Source organism: Pinus tabuliformis, chromosome 5_2 (assembly GCF_031772625.1).
Source record: "Pinus tabuliformis cultivar Carrire ecotype Pingquan chromosome 5_2, CPIR1, whole genome shotgun sequence".
Taxonomy (NCBI): domain Eukaryota; kingdom Viridiplantae; phylum Streptophyta; class Pinopsida; order Pinales; family Pinaceae; genus Pinus; species Pinus tabuliformis.
The window spans coordinates 53,490,974-53,511,641 of NC_142306.1; the positions used below are offsets into that span (position 1 = coordinate 53,490,974).

The 20,668-nt window shown below is 38.4% G+C and overlaps 1 pseudogene; it reads right to left on the reverse strand.

Annotated features, from left to right (window-relative positions):
- Positions 1-414: 414 nt before the first annotated feature.
- LOC149157534 (uncharacterized) lies at positions 415-984 on the reverse strand (annotated as a pseudogene).
- Between the last annotated feature and the right edge of the window lie 19,684 nt (positions 985-20,668).

Genomic DNA, 20,668 nt, shown 5'->3' on the forward strand with positions numbered 1-20,668 from the left:
GAAATGATTCTATCCTGCGATGTTAACACGTTGTTAAGAGCCCAATGAAGAGCGTTAACGCTCTCGTCGATCTCGTCTATGGCCACCAATACGAGCCTGCTTGATGTCCCTTGTCCTTCGATGGATTCCATTAAAGCACTAATTTAAATTCTGCCTCTGCTTACACGAATCTTCACACCCATTAAATATTTTTGCTACATGCCGTGGATGAGGAGCTTATAATAAAAATTATCCAAACTGAACTGATAATTCATCTCTTCCCGTCCACAGTGGTGATTATTATCTCTGGTAGTTGCATAGAAAATTCTTCTAGTCTCTGAGCTTTTCCAAACAAGACGGAAACTGATGGTAAAATATACTCAACAACGCCCCCAAGGAAACATATCCTCCGCTGACAGCCGAGAAATTGTGTGTCTATCCTATGACAAATTGAACATCCTATTGAAGATGATCAGATGTGCGCAGGGGCCTGGAAAACTCAAAAGTGTAAGTCCCTTTGCTACCAGTTGATGCATATGGGCTTGCATTCTCCAGAAGACCAAAGGAGTTGTCAATCAAACCATGCCACTACGTTCCCTGCCAATCATTCTGCGCACTAAAATTAGCACCATTTCCATTTCCTTAAGGATCCAATCCATCAAGTTACCGACCGTGTGGATGCATATAAACCAACCAAATGGCCAAACCTATCTCCTCCAGTGCCATTTGTATTATCAATTATGTTGGTGCCATACAAACGACCTGGAATTGCGGTTCCTATTGAAAGTGCATTATGTCAACTTCATGTCCACCGCAACTTTTGCTTGTACAACTGTCAACCGTCTCTTTGCAAGCACCCATATTATGATATGTTGCATTACCGCCAACTTGGAACATGAGTGACACAGAAGGGCAGCTCATTTCCATTCCTTACACATAACGATATTCCCCCGGTACTTTTAGCAGGAAGAACATATTGTGACCGTCATGCAAGGCCTTACACATGCTATTCCCGTAAAATTCTTACAGAAAATATGACAGCTGGGGTGAGATGTGCTATGGATCAGCACGAATTCCCCATTTCGTAGCGCAGTTAGTGCAAACTTGGTGTTTTCCGCTACGAAATCACCTAAACCGAGCTGCGCTGCGAAACTGATAGAAAGGATTTATGTGCCTTTGACAAACAACCGAACTGATGTGAAAAATTTTAAAAAAATTTCTTGAGTGATAACAGATCCTTCAGCAGCTATCCAGAGGTGATGCATTAGCTTCCAACGGCTACTCTGAAAATGCACACCATTTAAGGTACAAGTTAATTTTGAAATCCCCATCTTCAAGGATCAAATAGATGTAGATGTCGTAGATAAATGGTTAAATCTACTAGATGGGTATTTTTCTGTTCATGATTTTCAAGTCGGGAAAAGATTGTTTTCACTCTTCTCAAAGTAGTCCCCCACATCAAGGACTAGTGGGAAACCTACTGGGAGTAGAAGAATGAAAGCATAGGCTCACTATTTTCAGTCGCACCGACTTGGGATTCATTTCGGGATGCCATCAAGGAGCAGTACTACCCTGTCAAAAGCTACGAGGACAAATACATAAAGTAGACCACACTGCGGCAGGGAAGGGACCAAGATGTGCCAGAGTTCACAAACATTTTTCATACCCTTCGCACACAGTTGGGTATCAAAGATTCTATTTTGCATCTGGTACTCAAATACCACGGTTGCCTACACAAATACATCCAGGAAGAGATGGAGTTCCTGAACATCTCCTCGCTCGAAACGGTGTACTGATACGCTGTCAAAATCGAGCAAAAGTTCAAACAGAAGAAGGGAGACTTTGGATTTGCGAATCCAAATCCCAAAGGACAAAGCCAAGGTGTGGCAACCCAAGACAACCCGTCGAAGCCGCGAGAAAAGAACAACACCATGAAGTCGAAAAAGGACATAAGAAAGTGGTGTGAGTTCCACGAGAGCCCAACACACAACACAAGTGAGTGTCGGACCAAGCAGTTGCTGGTGGCTGAGTTGAAGGCTTCCGAATCAGATGCATGTTCTAACCCTGAGCCAAAACCAGTCAAGGGGAATGGCAAAGCCAAAAACCGGATCCCAATGCCACTGTTGCCACTGCCAAGATCCAGAAAAATGAACCCGAATATCAAGAGGAGGGCGACCGTCTTTTCCACTCACAGTGTGGGTGAAGGGTTCACCGCTGCAATTCATTGTCGACAGTGGTAGCCAAAAGAACCTCATTTCAATAGAGATCATGAACCAGTTGGGCCTATCGACTACACCACATCCACAGCCGTACAGTATTTGGTGGCTTCATGAAGGATGAGATCTCAAAGTTCGCCAATAGTACCGCCTTCCATACAACATCAAGCCCTTCACAGATGAGGTATTGTGTGATGCTACACCACTAGATGTTTGTGATGTACTATTAGGCGAGCCATACTTGTGGAGGTGACATGTTGTGTATGAGTCAAGGCCTCGTGTTGTCATTATTTCTTTATGTAATTCATTATACAGGATACCGGAGGTAGCCCCACCTACCACCACCTCTTTGTTCATTGCTAAGAAAGGCAACAAGCTCATCTCCCAGACTAGGAAATTCATTTTCTATCTGGTTCGCTCCCAAAGTAAGGGGAATATTGTCACCACATCCATGATCCCCGCGAAGGGTTTCTCCACGCAGCAACAACAAAAAAGGGATACAGTCATGACAGAACATAGGAACAACTTCTCCTCACCCACAGGGGTGCCACACAAGTTTCAGGTGGGAGACAAAGTTTGGTTACCTCTGTAGAAAGGACACCTTACAAGAGCCCATCAGAAGCTCAAACCACTCTGACATGGTCCTCACACCAGTACCAAGGCTATGGGAAACAATGCTTTGAAGAACAACATTCCTCCATTCCTTCGCTCGCACCGAGTGTTCAATGTGGACCATCGTCGACCATGCTTCCCACCATTTTTGGACACATCAGAGATTGCAGAACAACTCACCAGAAGCTTCCTCATCTCAGGGAGGAACTCAACGTAATGGGGACCATTGCTTCCTAAGGGGGGAGGAATGATCTAGGTGGATGTTGGTGGCCACACACCTATCCCATTTGGACCCCCACAACTGTCTCTTTCAGTTTTTTTCAGTTTCCTAAATTGTAGCACAGTTTACTATTTTTAGCAGTTTTTCGGGTCCTCAACTTCCGGAGCCATTTTGAGGCCCTAAACAATGTTTTCTTGGAAATCTGGGAGCAACATGGGTCCATGGACCGATGTTGATCTTCCCAAAGTTGTAGTGCTTGGATAGATATTTCTAACAAGCTATTGTACGTGTGAAACAGAGATCGTATGCCAAAGTTACGACCCCGGGAAGTTGATGTACCAACTTACCCAAAACGGGGCCCACAATTTGGCGTTTCATCTTCTAGGGTTAGGATTTGGGATTTTAAGAGTTTTCCATTGTTTCTTAGCAATAAATAGGCCTTCGAGCCTCATTGTAACACAGTTTAGAGGCATGTAGCAGCCACATCTCTTCTAAGAGATAAGCTACCATCACCCTAGCTGGTTTATTTCCATTACTATTTGTAAGCATATTTCAGTATTTTACATTAATGAAATGAAGTATTATTTCCGATGCATTTCTGCCTTTATGGTTATCTTTGTATTTTATTACGTTCTTCTTTAAATCCGAATCAGTGGTATCAGAGTGGTCTGCTTTTCCTCTGTTTTTCTTTGCATGTCCCGAACGAGGTCGAGATATAAGGAGTTAGGGCTTGAACTGGTCGAACCTTGCAAGACCAGCCTCACAAATCTCGACGGCCTCCCATCGTAGATGAGAAGAAAGATGAGGGGGCAAGAGATCCTATCAAAATATTGCTCGAAGAAGCCCTCGAGTGGCAAAGGAATGCGATGATGGATAGCTTTGCGTAGATCCTTCAGCAGCTATCCAGAGGTGATGCATTAGCTTCCAACGGCTACTCTGGAAATGCACACCGTTTAAGGTACAAGTTAATTTTGAAATCCCCATCTTCAAGGATCAAATAGATGTAGATGTTGTAGATAAATGGTTAAATCTACTAGATGGGTATTTTTCTGTTCATGATTTTTCAAGTCGGGAAAAGATTGTTTTCGCTCTTCTCAAAGCAACCCCTCATGTCAAGGATTGGTGGGAAACCTACTGTGAGCAGAAGAATGAAAGCACAAGCTCACTATTTTCAGCCACACCCACTTGGGATTCATTCCAGTACGCCATCAAGGACTAGTAATACCCTGTCAAAATCTATGAGGACAAATACATAAAGTGGACCACGTTGCGGTAGGGAAGGGATCAAGATGTGCCAGAGTTCACAAACAATTTTCATACCCTTCGCACACAGTTGGGTATCAAAGATTCTAATCTGCATCTGGTACTCAAATACCACGACTGCCTACACAAATACATCCAGGAAGATATGGAGTTCTTGAACATCTCCTCACTCGGCATGGCGTACCGATACGTTGTCAAAATCGAGCAAAAGTTCAAACAAAAGAAGTGAGACTTTGGATCTGCAAATCCCAATGCCAAAGGACAAAGCTAAGGCGGGGTGACCCAAGACAACCCGTTGAAGCCACAAGAAAAGAACAACACCACGAATTCGAAAAAGGACACAGGAAAGTGGTGTGAGTTCCACAAGAGCCCCACTCACAACACAAGTGAGTGTCGGACCAAGTAGTCGTTGGTGGCCGAGTTGAAGGCTTCCGAATCAGATGCGTGTTCTGACCCTGAGCCAGAACCCGACATGGGGAATGGCAAAGGGAAGCAGATCATTGATGCAAATCCCAATGCCACTGTTGCCACTTCCAAGATCCAGAAAAATGAACTTGAAGATCCAGAGGAGGGGGATCGTCTTTTCCACTCATAGATGTGGGTGAAGGGCTCACTACTGCAATTCATTGTCGATAATGGCAGCCATAAGAACCTCATTTCTATAGAGGTCATGAAGCAGTTGGGCCTACCGACTACAACACACCTGTAGTTGTACAGTATTGGGTGGCTTCATGAAGGACGACATCTCAAAGTTCACCAGTAGTGCCGCCTTCCCTACAGCATCAAGCCCTTCAGAGACGATGTATTGTGTGATGTTACACCTCTGGATGTTTGTGATGTACTATTAGGTGAGCCATACTTGTGGAGGCGACATGTTTTGTATGAGTCAAGGCCTCGTGCTGTCATTATTTCTTTGTGTAATTCATTATACAGGATACCAAAGGTAGCCCCACCTACCACCACCTCTTTGATCGCTACTAAGAAAGGCAGCAAGCTCATCTCCCTGACTAGGAAATTCATTTTCTGTTTGGTTCGCTCCCAAAGTAAGGGGAAGATTGTCGCGACATCCATGACCCCCACGAAGGGGTCCTCCACGCAACAGCAGCAACAAAGGGATACAGTCATGATAGAACACAAGAACAACTTCTCCTCACCCACAAGGGTACCACACAAGTTTTAGGTGGGCGACAAAGTTTCGTTACATCTACTAGAAGAATGCCTTACAAGAGCCCATCAGAAGCTCAAACCACTCCGACATGGTCCTGTTGAAGCCTCGAAAATCGGGTCTACAACAAGGGGGATACCCACCCGGTCCGGACCTTGGTTAGCAGATCCTTTTCCGTTTGGTATAGTGGGTCCGACTGGGGATATGGGACCAGTTTCACAATTTATGTGTTTGTGTGTGAAGAATTGATATTTCCCTTCTAAAAGTTCCTAAGTGAGATGCTCTAATTCTAACTCTAATCTAATAACATGCAAATTTTATTCTAATAAATAGAAACATCTAATTCTACACTAGCTTGGGGTGTAATCCTTCTATTATGCGATCTAAAATGATTTCCAATAACAATTGGTAGTAAAGATCATTCAACTACTATGAGAAAATAATTCAATAAAGATGAACCACTTCGTATAAATAGTTAGATGAAACAGTTGCGAAAAACATATCGCACAATAAGCTATTCATACATTAAGCATAAATAAATAGCTATGACCATACAAAAGTGCCAAATGATAACTCAAGCATTCACACATTAATATATAAACAACTGAACTTGAATATCACTTTAACACAAAGGTAGAAATAGTTAAGAGATAGAAGTACCATTTATAACTAGTCCTACTCATGAGCTTCAAGTGATAATGATTTATCTCTTCTTAATCCAACATCCACTAGGAGTACATAAGTGCAACATTAGTAGTAGATATTAAATACAGATATCAATAAATCATGTTCCATTCATTCATCAAAACGTCCTCAGAGGGTACAAAAGTGCATGTTCTGGGGATAAGTTTTTCAAAAATTTCAGGACCCTTCTCTAAATGCATGAGAAGGGTTTAAATACTACTTAACTAAATCTAAAAATAAATGATTACAAAAATGTAGGATGCGGTTTAAATGACCATCCTTACTTTGGGAAAAAATAAAAATAAAACTAAATCTAAAATTAAAATTACTAACTAACTATGTATCTGATCCTTAAAATCGCACGCGTTCAGCATCTGTTTGAGAAGAGTCAGCTGGCCAACTTCTGATTTTAGCTGTGCTGAGAAAACATAATTGGTGAGAGTTTGCACCATCTTCTCAGCAGAATTGATGATACACTTGAGAGTCATCCACTGGCTGTGTGGTTTTACCAAGTACATCCAGTAAGAATCCCAATTTAACTTGGTTAACCTTTGAATTGATTCTGCTTTTTCTTGAGCTTTCTGCCTCCAACCTATCTGTAATTGTTGTGCCTATGTTTATACCATTTTGAAGATATTTCTAACAAACACCAGTGGTCTAGGATTCAAATTTTACTTTTTACCTCTATCGTTGCGCTCTTCCAAATTTTTGGGCTTGCAGGTGACTAAGCAATTAGAAGCTTTCATTTTCAAGAAGTTTTGTTTCTTGATCCCGGCTTCCTTGGCACGTTTTTCACCTTTTGCACTTTTTCTTTTAGCAGGTATAAAGCTCAAAATTTGTGAAAATAATGATTCCGTAAGCTCTTGACCTTGAGTCTTAAACTGTCTATTTCTGATACCAGCATTGTCCAGTATCCATTTAACCATGTCTGTATATGGAAGAATTTTGGCCTCGCCACTATTTGGTGTAAGAATGAACAAGGCAGTTCTGTGATGGACACCTCAGAAGAACTATGTGAGCCTGCAGTAGCCTCGACCACCATTACTCTGGGATTCTCTTCCTCAAGTAGATTGTACATGCCTTCCCAGGTAGCAATACCAGCATCTCGGTTGCAGGCGGTGTCTGTATACAAGGGCTCCATTTCCTTCTCTTTAGAGCTCGGGGCTTTGCCTTTCTTTCCCATAGTATCCTGCATACTCCTTTGTATCGTTCTCTATTCTTCGTTCCTATAATTTACAAGTGAAGTGAGAATAATTATAAGGAAAGGTGACGGGAAAGCTTTAAATGCTGAAGACATATAAAATACACCACCTTATGTAAATTGATTTTTTGATAAGCACAAAACCCTATTCCATTAATTACTGGCAACTAACTCATTAATTGGCATTAAAGTGCATAACCAGGTCTTAGTTTATGGAAACTAATTTTTTGAACAACGAGCCCGCAAGATCTGCGATGAAGCGATTTTGCGATTTGCTTCGCAATATCGCAGATCACAATATCGCAAAATCACGACATTGCTTGCTCGCTATATCGCAAACTTACAATATCGCATTATCACATGTTCGTTCTATCACATTGCCTCTTTTATCGCAATATCGCATAATTGCTCTATCGCACTATTGCAATATTGCAATATCGCAGGAACATGACATATGACAATTGTCATTAATCTATTTTCTGCGAAATGCGATTTGCGATATGTGCCATCGCATATCGACAATTTAAAGTTTTTCTCAATGTAAGTGGTCTTTGATGGATGCGATGTGATATATGTCCATTGTCCCATATCACGATTTCACAATTTTAGAATTCGGCTTGCAATGGGGTATTCATGATCCTTTTGCGATGCGATATTTCCCAAGGAATAATGCTACTTTATCATAAAACTTAGGCTTTTTTATTTTTCAAGGGTTTTCTCCTAAGTTTAAGATGGTAAGTTTTATTGAAAAAGGAAATATAAGCACTAGTTGATTTTTAAAATTTTTGACTAAGGGTCCCCACTTATTTAGTATTAATAATAATACCAAATAAGAAGGGGGGTTGTTGCTGGCCACAACAATTGGCGATTCACTTGGAAGAACTAGTTATCTCTGTTTTTCTTTTGAATTTTCTAAACTTCCAAAACAGAAAATTTTCCAGGAAATTAAACTTCATTATAGAAAGACAAAGTACATTATGCTTTCACCTATCAATGATATTCTGTTTCTTCTATTTTCAACTTTCATTATTTACTTCCTCAAGTTAGTCCTTGTATCTACATCAGTCATTACTTAGTTTATAAGGATAAAAACAAAACTTTCTCTGTAAATCAGTTTTAAATATGCTCATTTGTCGTAGGTAGAGACTTTGCTGCCAGCAGGCGTTTATAGCCTCGACAGGGTTACCTGTTACCCAGCAATGACCTTGTATCCTACTTAGAGAAATTTACAATTTTCAAAAGAGAAATCCATATCCACACTTGTTTCTTTCATTTTCCTTTTTATCCTTAAATAACAATGTCTTGGTTTGGTAGCCAATTTATGACACAGTCATTCACTGAATTATAACTTTGCTGATAAAGCTGGCTCGTGATGAGACCCCTTGTCTTTTGATTGCAACAATCTTGAGTCATTGCCCTGTTGTGCTATGCAGTATTGGCAAAGTCAGCAAGCTATAATATCTATGATCGTGATAAGTCGGCTCGTGATGAGACCTCTTATTCTTTAAGTTAAAGTGTATCATTGGATCATTCCCTGAATGTTGAAGTTTCCTAAGTGGGGAGGAAGTCATTGTTTCCTTAAGATGGCTCTGGACGAAAATAATGCAGTTTTTTTGGAAAAATATTTTCTACAAAGAATCTTCGTTTTATTATTGATACCTTTCATTGGACTGATGCACAACAATTTCTTTACTAAATGTCGTTTTTTTTTTATCAAAATTTATACAGTTGAAACTAGTATCATTTCTAGGCCTAGAACTTTTAACTGTATCTTTCAATAATAATGATCAATTTTCTAAAAAGAATTTTATTTATACAACTGAAAAACAAAATCTAAAAGAGAATTTATGTCTTTTTCATGAATCCCGAATGTAACCATTTACAACTGGTTTTATTATGAAACTAAAACAACTATTCTACAAAATAGAAGAATGATCTCCTATGGAAAATATTTTTTGAGAATCTGACCGTTAACAGGTAAATAATCTCTTTTTCCTATTAAATCCTATAACATAAATGTAGATGGACCTATGACTTCTATGATTTGAAAAGGGCCAAGCCACATTCGTTGAAATTTTGTATGTTTCTCTTTTTCCTCATGAGCCATGTCCCATTTTAAAACTAGATCTCCCATCTGAAAATATTTTCTAGATATCATGTTGGAATCAAAAGAGGCTTTTATTAAGGCTTGATGATGAGTGTGAGTTATCTTAGTCTTTTCTCGTTGTTCTTCTTGTTGCTTTAGTTGTAAGGAAGAAGTTGGTGATTCATCAATATATTGAACCAAGGCTAAGGAGGGAATTGCCAAATGAGTTGGAAGAACCACTTCTTTCCCATAAAATAAATTAAAGGGAGAAGTGTCGATTGAGGCTTTCTACGTTATTCTATCTGCCCATAAAGCGTACATCAAGGACTTATGCCAATTTTATGATTTTGGTCAATGGTTCGCTTAATGATTCTGATTAAATTTTTATTTGTAGGTTCAGCTAACCCATTCCCCTGTGGGTAATAATTGGCAGATTATTTAAGCTTGAAACCCCTTTTGAGTGCAAATTCAGTCATTGCATTACCAGAAAAGTATGATGCATTATCAAACATTAAAGCAGAAGGCAACCCAAACTTGGTGATTATGAACTGATCTATGAATTTGATGATATTTTCAACATTATCTGTCTTGAGTGGAACTGCTTCTACCCATTTAGTAAAGTAATCTATTGCTGTAAGGATATATCTATACTCCTTAAAAGAGTGAGGAACGGTCTCACCTATTATGTCCAATCCCCACTGATCGAAAGGTTGCTCAATGTTAACTGGTTGCAGTGGCAAGGATGGTTTCTTTTGTCTCCCAATAGCAGTTTGACAGACTTGACATTTCCTCACGTAGTTATGTGAGTCTTTGAACAATGTGGGCCAATAATAGCCCGCGCATAAGATTTTATGAGTAGTTGCATCTCCAACATAGTGTCCGCCTACTGGCCCATCGTGGAGTTCCTGCAAGACTTTTTCAGCTTCATATTTCTCAAGACATCTAAGGAGAACAGAATCATAATTTATTCTAAAAGAACATGATTCACGAGCTGATATTGTTTGGCTTTCAACCTTAGAGCTCTTTTCTTCGTATTATCGAGGTTTTAAGGAGTGTATCCATTATTTAGATAATAAATGATATCAGCGTATAATGACTCAACATCGTTTAGGCTTACCTCATACATTTGTATCTCTGCAGATGGAATTTCGGACATCAATGATGCTCCTGCTAGCATTTTGCAAAAGCTTTGACCTTTTACAGTATTTGTTGGTTTGATTTGTACATCATATTCCTGTAAGGAAGTAACCCAATTGGCTCTTTTCTCTCCCACATCCTTCTGTACTAGAAGATTTCTTACCACTAGAAACGATACTATGATTTTTATATGTGTTTTGAGTAGAAAAGGTCTGAAATATTTAATTGCTTTGAAAACATCTGAATAATTCAAATCAGCCCCTTGTAAATTGGAACTGAAAAAAGCAATTGGGGCTTCTGCCTTTTCTTGATTTACTTGAGTGAGTATCGCAGCATATGATCTATCAGAGGAAAATGTATATAAAATAAAAGGATTGGAAAAATTTGGAGTTGCTAAAGATGGAGCATTAATGATTTCTTGTTTGATTAGATTGAATGCCTCATGTTCATCTTGGCCCCATTTAAAGTTTGAGTTCTTTTTAATCATTTCTTGTAAAGGAGACAGAATTCTTGAAAAATCTGGAACAAATCTCTTTACAAAGTTAATCTGGCCAAGAAAAGATTGCATGACTTTCTTGTTGTGCGGTAAAGGGACTGCAGAAATCTCCTTGATTCTGTCAGGATCTATATGAATTCTAGATTTTGACACTGTGAATCCAAGAAGTTTTCCTTCACTTAATGCGAAAAAGGATTTTTTCGGGTTAAGTGAAATCCCATACTTTTGACAACGTTGGAAGATTTGTTTTAAATCTATAAGATGGTTGTTTCGTTTCTTGTAATATACAGTTATATCATTCAAATAGATTACCATTGATTTATTAACTAACTCTTTGAATGCGATATCCATAGCTCTCTGAAATGTGGCACCAGCATTAATCAGACCAAATGGCATCTTTTGATATGTGTATGTGCTCCATTTAGTTTTGAATGTGGTTTTTAATTGATCATCAGGATGTACCAACACTTGATTGTATCCTGAGAATCCATCCAAGAAGGACATCAATTTTGAGCCTGCAATCACCGACAGTATTTGTTCCATGGGAGGTAAAGGAAATTTTCCTTTTGGCAGGCTTTGTTAAGATTTCGAAAGTTAATACAGATTCTAATGTCTCCGTTTTTCTTTCTAAAAGGGACCATATTGGAAACCCATTTGGAATGTCGAATGAGAAAAATTATTTTGGCATTCAATAACTTATTGAGTTCAGATTTGATCTGGTTTTCTAGATTAGGATGGATCTTTCTCAACTTTTGTTGGACAGGTTTTTCATGTTCTATCATTAGAATAGTATGTTGGATGATGGAGGTGTTGTACATTTTGATTTCATCGTAATTCCAAGCAAAGACACTTTTGTATTGTCTCAAGAGATGAATATATGCTAATTTTTCTTCAGGAGCTAGACCAAGGCCTAGATTGATATTCTGTGGTTTGGTATCAGTTCCTAGATTTACTAATTCATAATTCAAAGTTGAACTTTGGAGTTCTGAATTGGTAGATCTTTCAAACCGATCTTTTAAATCATAAAAATCTTCTAACTTGACTGCTGACTTTGGTATAGCATTGTTAGTGCTATCTTGTTGCAATTGTCGTTCATGTTGGTCTTCGTCAATTATTTGATTGGTGTAGGATCCTTCAGATGTGAGGAAACTCACAATATCAGGATCGTCATTGAAAATCCTCCAGTTGGTAATGTTATCAGGAATAGATGGTCTAAAAACTAATTCAATTGAAAATCAGTCAGGGCTAAAATCTTCTGAAGGAATGAGTTTGGAAGCTATGTTGGCTAAGAGGTCTGCACTAGAATTCTGGAGTCTGGGAATTGATGAAATATTAAATGCTATAAAGTGTTCAGTCAGATCTTGGACTAAAGATTGGTAATGTTTTAAATGACCTGATAAACAATGTATAGCATTACATAACTGTCTGATTACAATTTCAGAATCTCCGAAAGCTTGAAGATATTTAACATCTAATCCGATTTCTTTGTACAACCCTTGCATTAAAGCCTCGTATTCTACTGTGTTGTTCGTGCAATCAAATTTGAGTCTGCAAGTTAGCATAGTCTTATCTCCCTCTAGACTTATTAACATGCATCCTATTCCTGCTCCTTCATTAGACTTAGAACCATCAAAAAATAACTTCCAAAATAAAGATTTATTTACAGGACTATCTATAAAATTGATACATCTAGAAATATCTGTTTAAGAGAAATTTTCTACTTGAGATAAAACAAAATTTTATAAGTAAGGTGAAGTATGAGCAGTACACTTTCCTACGAAAGAATCTACTGAGTAGTTGCCAATGATGTTAGAATTATATGCTACTGGTTCATTTTCTCCTTCGAGTTCTGTTACAATGTATTTCTAATGTCTTTCCTGTTCAAATTTTATCTGATTTGGTTTACCATTGTAAGGGAGCCACATGTGCGACTAGTCAGTTACAAAGTATCCATGAAATTTTTCTGATCAATCTCTGCTAAGCATTAAGCCATAAAATTCTAGAATATCAGCAACTAAAATGTCGATAACTTGACATACCTTTGGGTTGGATGGCAGCCTTATGGTGACCTGATTTAATTCAACAATCACTTCGACTTGTGATCGATCTAATTGAACTATGCGTACAATGGATTTCTGTGGTTGAACGTTCAATTTTTCACATATTGATCTTGGTAAAATATTTGATGAAGCTCCATAATCCACTAAGAAATTATGCACATTTTTATTGAAAATTTCATAAGTAAGAAGAAATGGGGGAGTATGAGATCTCGATCTTCCTCCAATTAAGGTGATATCATTTGGATCAACTTTATTCATTGCATTAGTTGGAGGTCTTCCCATGTCATGGGAAGCTTAAGAGATTACAGCGGCTGGTAGAGGTGCAACTGGTACAGCAAGCAATTCTTTCAAAAGTACCTTTTGCTGGTGTTTTAACTTGCTCAATTCGAAAAAGTAATATTGGCCCTAGTCTTTTTCATGTCTTCTATGATATTATACTCCATTTCATCCGAAACGATCAACGTTTTAGATGGAGTTGATGGGTCTGTTTGGACTAGGCTAGTTTGAGTTGCTTTAGGTGACGTCTTCTTGGCTGCGACTTTATCCTTAGTCATTGAGCTTGTGCTCTTTGGCTTAGGTATAGGTTGAGGAGGATCAAGTTGATTTCTGCTACGAGTACTAACCGAGGATGCCTCTTGATATTCTTCATATAGGAGGATGAAATCCCACATACCTTGTAACTCTACAACTTATTCTTCATCGGTATGTTCTTCAGTAGTGATTTCCTCTTATTCTTCTTCGGATTCAACACTCGTAATAGCATTAGGGGGTTTGGAATCGGTTGTAGGGTTTCTTTTAAAAGGTATGTATGGCTTTTTAGAAGAAGTTTATGCCACTTGTTTCTTAATGTCGACCATCTCATTAGACATGGTCTTCGAAACTTTTTGCAATCCTTCTAAATCGAATGGATCTTTCAATTGTTTTTTCTTGGGGTCTTCCTTGAAAGTAACCTTCTTGGATTTTCGTTCTTCTATAGCGTTTTCCTTTTCTAGGGATATAATACATTTCTCTACTGCTATTGCTTATTTCATATTTTCAACTAAAGTTTTTTTGTTAGCCCTGTCAACAAAGATTGCTATGTTTGATGGTAAAGCAGTAATGTACCATTCACTTCGCACTTCTTTGCTAGGTTGGGAAGTAGCAGGGATTTTATTTAAGATTTTATTGAAACGTAAATTGAAATCTTTGATAGGTTCTTTTGACTTGGCCCTAAGGTTAGACAGGTCGTTGATCAATGTCGCCATAGACCTATCGTCACTAAATTTAAGCAAGAACTATTCTTGGAAAATCTCCCAACTAGTAATAGATCCAGATGGTAATGAGAAATACCATGACCCGGTTGTTCCTTGCAGAGTATAAGGAAAAAGTCGAACAACAACGTCTTCATTGGTAACTCCATTAAGATTTATGGATAGCATAAAGTTATTTATATGTTCTTCTGCTAGCATGCTTGCTTCAGGGTTAAACTTAGGCAGCCATTTTTCAGGATGGGCTGGTAGCTGACTCAAGGGTGCAGGCATTAAGACTGCCCCTGGGTTATTCCATGGAGATTGAGCCATTGCTGAACTGATAATAGAGGAAATTGCAGAAGATGATCCCTACGATTGAGAAGATGATGATATTATGACTCCAGATGATTGAGAAGAAGATGAGGTAGTGTCGATGGACTGATGGACAATGATCTGAACTGGATGAATGGATGGTTGACTTCACGATGAAGAGGTTGAGATGGATGATGATGATGAAAGAGTCTTGCTATCGAACCCTTTAGGAGATTTCCTTGCTCTCTTCCTTGTAGGTAGAGGTAACTCGGTTGGCTGAATGCCAAACTTTTCACTCTTTAATCTGGTAAGAGGATGAGTATGGTTATATTGCGAAGTCACGCTGCCTTGAGATTTATCAGATTTCTGAGGAGATATAGAAAATCGCTGAAGTTTGTGAATCAAAGATTCAAATTTAGGAGGTTCAATAGTATAATTTTCTGAAATTTCAGGGTTTGTAGCAGCGGCTATTGCTCCAGCAACTTCTAGCTTTGGATTTACAGATTCTAAATGCAATGGAGAAGTCAGGGGAGATGGTGAGGGTGATTTACTCTCAAAATGGTATTTATATTTAGATTTACTTTCCATTCATAGTTCGTGGCCCTCCTTCTAGCACCAAATATGTTGAAGCCCCGAAAATCGGGTCTATAACAAGGGGGATACCCACCCGGTCCGGACCTTCGTTAGCAGCTCCTTTTCTGTTAGGTATAGTGGGTCCAACTGGGGATATGGGACCAATTTCCAAATTTATGTGTTTGTGTGTGAAGAATTGATATTTCCCTTCTAAAGGTTCCTAAGTGAGATGCTCTAACTCTATCTCTAATGTAATAACATGCAAATTTTATTCTAATAAACAAAAACATCTAATCCTACACTAACCCGGGGTGTAATCCTTCTATTATATGATCTAAAATGATTTCAAATAACAATTGGTAATAAATATCATTCAACTGCTATGAGAAAAGAATTCAATAAATATGAACCACTTCGTATAAAAAGTTAGACGAAACAGTTGTGAAAAACATATCGCACAATAAGCTATTCATACATTAAGCATAAATAAATAGATATCATCATAAAAAGTGCCAAATGATAACTCAAGCATTCACACATTAATATATAAACAACTGAACTTGAATATCACTTTAACACAAAGGCAGAAATAGTTAAGAGATAGAAGTACCATTTACAACTAGTCCTACTCATTAGCTTCAAGTGAAAATGATTTATCTCTTCTTAATCCAACATCCACTAAGAGTACAAAGGTGAAACATCAGTAGCAGATATTAAATACAGATATCAATAAATCCTATTCCATTCATTCATCAAAACCTCCTCAGAGGGTACAAAAGTGCATGTTCTGGGGATACGTTTTTGACAAATTTCAGGACCCTTCTCTAAATGCATGAGAAGGGTTTAAATACTACTTAACTAAATCTAAAAATAAATTATTACAAAAATGTAGGATGCGGTTTAAATGACCGTCCTTACTTTGGGAAAAAATAAAACTAAATAAAACTAAAACTGAATCTAAAATTAAAATTACTAACTAACTGTGTATCTGATCCTTAAAATCGCATGTGTTCAGCATCTGTTTGAAAAGAGTCGGCTGGCTGACTTCCGATTTTAGCTTTGCTGAGAAAAAAGAATCGGTGATAGCTGGCACGATCTTCTCGGCAAAATTGATGATACACTTGAGAGTCAACCACTGGTTGTGTGGTTTTACCAAGTACATCTAGTAAGAAGCCTAATTTAACTTGGTCAACCTTTGAATTGATTCTGCCTTTTCTTGAGCTTTCTGCCTCCAGGCTGTCTGCAATTGTTGTGCCTATGTTTATACCATTTTGAAGATATTTGTAACAAACACTAGTGGTATAGGATTCAAATTTTACTTTTTACCTCTATCGTTGTTTTCTTGCAAATTTTTGGGCATGCAAGTGACTAAGAAATTAGAAGCTTTCCTTTTCAAGAAGTTCTATTTCTTGATCCGGGCTTCCTTGGCGCGTTTTTCACCTTTTGCGCTTTTTCTTTTAGCGGGTATAAAGCTCAAAATTTGTGAAAATAATGATTCCGTAAGCTCTTGACCTTGAGTCTTAAACTGTCTGTTTCTGATATCAGCATTGTCCGGTATCCATTTAACCATGTCCGTATATGGAAGAATTTTGGGCCTCGCCACTATTCAGTGTAAGAATGAACAAGGCAGTTTTGTGAAGGACGCCTCAAAAGAACTATGTGAGCCCGCAGTAGCCTCGACCACCATTACTCTGGGATTCTCTTCGTCAAGTAGATTGTACATTCCTTCCCAGGTAGCAATACCAGCATCTCCGTTGCAGGCGGTGTCTGTATACAAGGGCGCCATTTCCTTCTCTTCAGAGCTTGGGGCTTTCCCTTTCTTTCCCATAGTATCCTGCGTACTGCTTTGTATTGTTCTCTGTTCTTCATTCCTGTAATTTACAAGTGAAGTGAGAATAATGATAAGGAAAGGTGATGGGAAAGCTTTAAATGCCGAAGACATATAAAATACACCACCTTACGTGAACTAATTTTTTGATAAGCGCGAAACCCTATTCCATTAATTACTGGAAACTAACTCATTAATTGGCATTAAAGCACATAACCAGGTCTTGGTTTATGGAAACTACTTTTTTGAACAAAGAGCCTGCAAGATCTGTGATGAAGCAATTTTGCAATTTTCTTTGCAATATCGCAGAATCACGACATTGCTTGCTCACTATATCACAAACTTACAATATCGCATTATCGCAAGAACGTGACGTATGGCAATTGTCGTTAATCTGTTTTCTGCTAAATGCGACTTGCGATATGCACCATCGCATATCAGAAATTTAAAGTTTTTCTCAATGTAAGCAGTCTTTGATGGATGTGATGCAATATATGTCCATTGTCCCATATCGCGATTTCACAATTTTAGAATTCGACTTGAAATGGGGTATTCATGATCCTTTCGCGATGCGATATTTCCCAAGGAATAATTCTACTTTATCATAAAACTTAGGCTTTTTGATTTTTCAAGGGTTTTCTCCTAATTTTAAGATGGTAAGTTTTATTGAAAAAGGAAATATAAGAACTAGTTGATTTTTTAAAATGTTGACTAAGGGTCCCCACTTATTTAGTATTAGTAATAATACCAAATAATAAGGGGGGTTGTTTCTGGCCACAACAGGTCCTTACACCAATGCCAAGGCTATGGGAAAGAATGCTTTGAAGCACAACATTCCTCCATTCCTTCGCTTGCACCGAGTGTTCAAGGTCGACGATCGTCAACCATGCTTCCCACCATTTCTGGGCACATCAGAGATTGTAGAACAGCTCACCAGAGAGCCAGCTCAGCAGAAGCTTCATCATCTCAGGGAGGAACTCAATGCAATGGGGACCATTACTTCCTAAGGGGGGAGGAATGATCTAGGTGGATTTTGGTGGCCAACCACCTATCCGATTTGTACCCCCACAACTGTCTCTTTCAGTTTTTTTTTTTCAGTTTCCTAAATTGTAGCATAGTTTACTATTTTTAGTAGTTTTTCGAGTCCTGAACTTCTGGAGCCGTTTTGAGGCCCTAAATGACATTTTTTTGTAAATTTGGGGGCAACATGGGTCCATGGATTGATGTTTCTCTTCCCAAAGTTGTAATGCTCGGATAGATCTTTCTAACGAGCTATTGTACGCATCAAACAGAGATTGTATGCCAAAGTTACGACCCCGGGAAGTTGATGTACCAACTTACCCAAAACGGGGCCCACAATTTGGCGTTTCATCTTCTAGGGTTGGATTTTGGCATGTTAATGGTTTTCCATTATTTCTCAACAATAAATAGGCCTTCAAGCCTCATTGTAACACAGCTCAGAGGCATGTAGCCACCACTTCTCTTCTCAGAGATAAGCTACCATCACCCTAGCTGGTTTATTTCCATTACTGTTTGTAAGAATATTTCAGTATTTTACATTGATGAAATGAAGTATTATTTCTACTGCATATCTGTATTTATGGTTATCTCTGTATTTTATTGTGTTCTTGTTTAAATCTAGATCAATTCGCCTCCTGATGTATTTCACCTCTCAAAAGCCACTCAACATCTGTGACTACCTATCCAGGAGCATTTCCAAAATGTTAGAAAAGATACAAGTGAAGAACAAAGAGCACTCCACATGCTTGATTCATGATAGTGTAATCAAAACTATTTTCCTTCACCAGCTTATAGAGAAAGGTATGGCTTGGGAAGTGTTTTTGGAAACAACCCTGAAATGGCATGAAGCCAATGTAGCAGTTCAATCTTCTAGTGTGCCAAAACAACAAATGGAGGTGGGGTCCTCTAGCAAATCAGTGGAGAAAACTCAAGTACTCAAGCCTGGGGTGACTAAAGTGTACAAGAGAGGACAGAGGCTCATGTTTTCTTCTCATGGAGAGAAAGGGGCCAAGCCTTCTTCATCGAAAAAGCAGGGACTGACAACAAAAGATAAAGACACAGTTGAGCATGAGTTTGATCTAGTTGATACATAAGTCGAGAATCAGACTTCAAGCATGCAATAGAAAATCAGAGATAAATACTGTAAAATCAAGGAGCTTACAATCAATATGGATAGAGCAAAATATGTCATCTCATTCCTAGAACAGGAGAATAGTCAGCTTAAAGCAAAGGAATTGATCATGGAAAAAGAAGCAGCCAAGTTATTGCAGCAGGTTGGAAAAGGCAAAGAAATCATAGAATTACGTGTGCCTGAGGGATCAAAAGGGAAAGGAAAGAGGAAAAGGCCAAGAACAAAGGGCCTGGAGAAAGCTTTGCAAGAAGAGGAAAAACACATCCTATTGAATGAAGACATGGACCTAGAAGATAAAATTTCTCTTGAGGTCAATCAAGACAAGGAGTATTGGCTGAATAGGATGAATGAACACTTGGAGAAGCTCCTTGAGAAGGGAAACATAGATAATCAATTTCTCAGACATATGGAACTCAAGGTAAAGCAGCTTGAAAACAGGCTCAAGGAAGCCAAAAAATACCAAAAGGATGAGGGAAACTTGGAGATTCTTGCTAAAGAAGCTATGAACGTTTAAAAAACATATTTTTATAGCTTCTAGTGAAATTTGAGAAAATTCTGAGCACTTTTTGTTTTTTGAGAATTTTTTAGCTAAATTAAGAAAATCAGCAGCTCTAGAGGCGCTGCATTTTTTCCTCAGGCCTCCACTTGATGAAAGGTATAAATTTTTGGAAAGTTCTTGCCATCTCCTCAAAAAATATTTGCTCATATTTTGCAGAGGTGGTTTAGTTTTGGAGAAAAATGGAAAAAAGTGGCGAAAAACTAGCATTCTGGACCCTTTTTTGACAGGTGTTGCGCACAGGGAGTGACGTTTGGAGAATGGATATTTCAAGGCCTTCCCATGGTCCAAGTTCAAAATTTCAAATGGTTCTAGAAACTAGACTCAATAGGCTAGTTGATTTTTCTCTCGTTTTGGCAATTTGACCCCTGGAAGGCACCTACAAATCAGCGCAAAGTCGGTGCTTCGCTTCTGCACTTTTTGTGTTTTTATTTGTAAATTTCACTGTTTAAAATTTCTATTTTCTAGTTTGACTCAGTCAAAGTCAAGATTCTATATGTAATGGCACTATTTTTTAGGCTAGGTGATGTAGGCATGAATAAATGTTGTTTTTGATGTTTATTAGGCCTCATAAAAGAAGCAAACTCCTAAACAAACTCTCCATGAAGTGTTTGAGTTTCACCTTCTCACTCTCACCTGTTGGTTGAGACAATTTTGGAGTTAGTTCCTCCACCAAGGAATTCAACTCCTGAAGGTGGGAAAGTGGTCTAAGAGAGTCTATATGTATGATTACTCTTCAAGAGAAGACAGTTGAACTGTTTGTGAAAGAGGCTTGCATGTAATCATCTTTTCAGCTAATATAGACATAAGTTGTAACTTTTTTCAAGGAACTCTAGCCCAATGAGTTTATGGTGCTTGTTCTTCATTCTATATGTTTTCTAATGGTTTAAACATCTTTA